Below are 5,211 nucleotides of genomic sequence, written 5' to 3' on the forward strand. Positions count from 1 at the left end.
AGCTTGTCACCCTTTGAAACCAATTGTTCCAGTTGGTAATAGGTGAGGATTTTTGCCAGTAGTTTTCTATTACCCTAGGCACCTCGTCGAGTTGCAAGGGTGGTAAGGTACTCTCCCAGGATTGAACTTGAAGTGGTTCATCAGGTGATTCTTGAACACTGGGAGGTGTGGATTCTTTTGTAGCTTCATGGAGGTCCACTACTATAGATGGAGGCTGTGTAGAAGCTTTTACCTCTATGGATGTATTACATGAGGAGCTAGAAGCTTCATGGGACTCTTCCCTTCCTGAGCTAGGTGGAACAAATCGTTCTTTCTTTGGTACCCAAACTAGCTCGGGAGCGGGTGTGTGGCATTCTGTGATTTTTTTCTTTCCACGATCATCCATATAAGGAGAATCTTGGCCAATGTCTGTATCCTTCTTACAAGTGTAACAATATTGTAGTGGGGCCGAGTGAACTGTGGTGTCAGAGCGATGATCAATAATGGTTTTACTCCCTAAGGGGTGTACCTTACCAGTCACCAAATCCACTCTAAGGACAGAGTCTTGGAATTGCAAATAGACATGATTTTTAGACCAATCATGAACCATTTGTGCTTCCCTCATGAATGGTCGTCCTAAAATCATTTCATATGACATAAGGTGTTTAGAGAAATCCATTACAATAAACGTATGTCGTACCTTGTGTCCTAGAACTTTGATCTTAAGATCCTTGAGCATCCCCATAGGTTTGGCTATGGTACCATTTGCCATCTTTACCACAATGTTAGTAACACTGAGACGGGGTTTTCCCATGGATTCCCAACAATCTTTTGTAACGATGCTAACTCCCGCACCACCATCAAGAATTCCCTTTATAGTTAATCCCTTGGTAGTGATGGGTAGGGTCGCATTAGACTCGTCGCCTTCAAAATACTGCCCTAATTCGTTAATGGGTACCTCGATCACAGACTCGTGTCCATCTAAGTCAAGTGATTGCACATGATTTTCCTCATCAATCATAATCGAGTCAGGCCTATTTGGTTGCGCAAACTGCGGTAATCCCGTTCGTAGCTCTCCGTTAAGGAATGCTCGAAGTGCAAGGAATAACTCAGGATCTCCATACAGCTTTGCTATGATCGTGGTTCGGACCTCAGAAGACATGAAGTCCACTAGTTTGGCAACATTCATTGGCATTTTGCAGGGTGTAGGTCCTTGACTAGGAACTGGTGAGGATGGAATCTCATATTCCTCAATGGGATCAGGTATTCCTTCGTTAAACATCCTTTCCAACAAGAAGGGTGTATGCTCACTTTCTGATGTCCCGTCCTCACTCCCTTCTTGGATGATACTAGATATGGCTAACGGTCTATGGTTCATGTGGGGTGGATGAACTTGCGTGGGAAACACTGTGTCATGAATTTTGACATGCATGGGTTCTGGTTCTAGTTCTCCTTGAGTCTCCTCCACTAAACCTCTTAGATGTTTCACTTGCTCAATCTTGTCTACTGGGTTTGGGTACGTCCCAATCTTCTTTTTACGATTCTTCCCTTTTTGCCTCTGCGGTTTATCTTGGGGGTCTTGGATTGGGTTTGGAAACACTTGTGGTGTTTTCAGAGGCTCTTTATGGTTTTCTCTTATTCGGTTTTCATTTGGTTCCATGTTACGGTTTTCTTTGTCGGTCTTTCCCTTTGTGGTATTGGTTCTAGTCTCCATTGTCTCAATTGAATCTGAATCATCCTCGAGGTCATTCATATACACGGGGTCATCTCCTGTTCCTATGTTTGTTTTGGAACTTGGCTTTGAATTTCCCGTATTCTGCGACCTCTTCCTTCGTGTCTGCTTTTTCTTTGCTTGGATAACTGACGCGGTATCTCTCTCTTCGAGGATATGGCCTGGCCCTTGAAGCATGGACCGTGTAATCGCATAAGCGGGTGCGACGGGTGGTATTGGCGATGTCACACTAGCAATTTCGACCAAATTTAGGGGTGTGATTTTAGGCGCATTTGGGTTATAGGGGCATTGGGCAATCAAGTGATCTATGCCACAACGATTACATGTGAGTATCGGCATTGCAGACATGCTCCCTTGATTCATTTGCATCTGTGTAGCATTCTTTTGTAGCCTAATAGGGCACTCCGCTGCTCGATGTGGTCCACCACACTCGTAGCATTGAAGAGGTGGCCTCCTAGCCTGGGTGTTGATATTTTGACCTCTGGATGCGAGAGCAGCAGCTTGATAAACCGGCTTGACTTGCCCCCAACAATCTTCCATGTAGTATATAGGACACTCTTCCAATGTATCAAGTCCGTAGGCAATACTAGTGTCTATTTACTCCTCACAGCCATCTGCATAAGCATTTGATGGCTCGCAACCCACTTGGTTCATAGGGGCGACTCTTGGATGCGGGGGCTGCGGTCCTAGCACAGGAGGTGGTAGCGGTGTAGCTTGTACAACATTTTGAGATCTAGGGACCATGTGTTGCGGTAGTTGCTCAACAGGTGGAGCAGGCATCAATACAGGAGCTCGAGGCGCATCCGTCCAGGCTACAGGTGGTCTATTTGCCATCCTACGTTTGATCATTAAACAATCCTTAGCTTGGTGACCATACCTACCATATGCATTGCAAGTTCCATTAAATTTTACTCTAAACGTAGGGCACTCACTAGTGCTATGTGGACCCAAGCAAATGGAACACCATTGTTGCTCCCTTCTTGGATACATGTGACTATTTTGAGGGGGTCGATTATCCTTAAGAGACTCTTGGATTGCCTTGGTGAGGTCTGTCAAGAATGTCTCAAATACCTTTGGCTCATTGGCAATGGGCTTTGCAGTCATGGGTTCATACTCAATGGCTTGTGAGCTAGTGGATCTCGTGTCAGTAGACACCCTCATGCCTGCTATCATCAAGTTGTCCTCTAATTGGATTGCATTGGCAGTGACATCTTCCCAGGTTGTGATACCTCTAATCACTAGTCCATTATAGATTCCTTCATTCCTCAACCCTTGAATGAATCGATCGAGCAGTTGGTTATTGTTGAAGCGTTCATTTACAGGGCAGCGAGAGTTTAAGTGCTTTAGACGACTAATGAAGTCCCTTACTGACTCTCCTTCCTTACGTTCGGCCTTCTGTAGCTGAGATGCTACACCCCAAAGCACACCTTCTCGTATGTACTCCTTTAGAAACAACCTTCGAAGGGTAGGGTAGATTGTTTTCTCGTCCACCCTTAGGGTTCTATACCAATCTCCAGCCTTCCCACTTAATGTCAAGCTTAAGGCATTGCACTTATGTAGTTCGTTGCGTTCCCCTAAGGAATCACATACTTGTTCAAACACTTCAATGTGTTTTCTAGCATCTTCGTCCCCATTGAATTTTTGCGTGAGTTTGGCAATTTGTACTGCCTTACTTCTAGGCTCTCTATCAGATGCATGACGCATATTTTCCGCGATAGATCGACCTATGGTTTGAGCAAACACTGCCAAGTCACCTATGTGAGGAGGCAGGGCCGGTGGAGGTACTCTTGGAATCATATGTGGGAGAGGGACGAGTACCGATCTTGGCATATGTGTGGATGATGCAGGATATGGAACATAACCGGGCATAGGTCCACTCGAATAAGGGCTAGGGAGCGGCACTCGAGGAGCATGAACAAGTGGTACAATTGGAGGTGTGGGGGCCATGTGTGCATAAGGGGCTAGAGGCACATACGGTCGAGGCCCCATATTAGGTACTACGACACTAGGTAGTGGCACTGCGCTAACCGTAGATGTCATCGGTACATTCTTTGTCAGGCCTATCCCTGGAGTGAGCACTGTGTTTTCCTTAATAGAGGGTTGAGCCAAGTTAGGGAAGCTAAAGTTGTCGCTCGGAGGCTCAGATTGCATAGAGACCCCAGGTGAAATGACGTAAGATGGGTCCACGGGGCTCATTAGAGGAGTCTCCATTTGTGATAGAGTAGGCTGTTGAGCCTTGCTCGTATCCAGAAATCTCATGGGGCCAGTTGAGAGTATATTTACCCCTCGGTTTTGCCTTTCTGATTGAATAATGCCATGGATAACATTACAGATCATTTTCTGTTGATCTTCGATGCTCGTGGCACTAGAGGTGGATTGTACAATCTCTATCCATCCTACATGGTAGGCGTGGCCAGAGTGTAGATCCGTCAACACCTCAGTGTGGAGGTCGTATGTCCAATGATCATTAATGAACAATCCTTCTAGAGTCGATGTGTTAATGGTTTCTTGTGAGGTAGAAGCAATGTTGCTCCCCGTGGTTTTACTTGTCACCAACGGTACTCTAGAGGGAACTTCTGAGGGAGGCAGCTCAACAGGGCCTTCTTGGTAAGAAGTTGGCAGGATATCCACATGGACACTCTTTGGGGTTGTGGGGTCCACGTGCGATGTGAAAGGAGAGTCCACTTCCCCACCCCCTTCGTGTGCTTCATTTGCATCAGGTTCCGAGCGAGTAGCTCTACCTAATGTTTCCATGAAACGGCTAAACATACTAGTACTAGGCTGTGGAGCTTCGGGAGGTGCATGGCCTTCTCTCTCCGTGTTTTGGGTAGGGTATGCTTCCATGATTTCTGAGTCGGAGGAGGAATCACTAGCGGCTATTTTAGGGTCTTGGGTGGTGCTACCTTGTGTCCCCGCTGAGGGTCTAACGCCTATCGTGGATGGGTAATGGGTGTCCGTATGAACAGAGGCACCCTCAATATGCTCGTGTTCTAGCACCCGCCCAGAGCGTAAGTGCATATGACTTGATCCCCTAGAAGTGTCAGTGAGTGCCCGTGAAGGCTGCTCACCTAGTATTTTTGGGTGTTTTGCAACCCAAGTCTTTCCTTAATTTGACTTTTTGGTCCTTTTTTTCTGACCCGGCTATAGAATAGAGCGTATGATAGCTCAAAACGAGCGTCTCGGTCAGAGGGTCGTGCCGTGCTTTACAGCCCTCCGTTTGGTCACTCTATGCCCTCGGAATCCCTAAAATTGTCAATTTCCAGTAGGGAACTAGGCCCAAACTAGAAAGTTTAAGGGTGCAAGTGGGAAGAGAAAGGAGGAGAGTGGAGGACTTGTCCCACATGCTCTCATTCCCTCTTGAGGGAGTAGGGTATATATATAAGAGTGAGTCTAGTATATATCAAAAGACTGAGGACTGAGGCCTGGGCCTGGGCTTGGGCTTGGGCAAATGATCCCGATCCCGATCTATCTTTTATACAAACCAACCCGTCCGTTTTTAT

This window comes from Adiantum capillus-veneris, chromosome 14 (assembly GCF_014529385.1).
Source record: "Adiantum capillus-veneris isolate H3 chromosome 14, ASM1452938v2, whole genome shotgun sequence".
NCBI lineage: Eukaryota > Viridiplantae > Streptophyta > Polypodiopsida > Polypodiales > Pteridaceae > Adiantum > Adiantum capillus-veneris.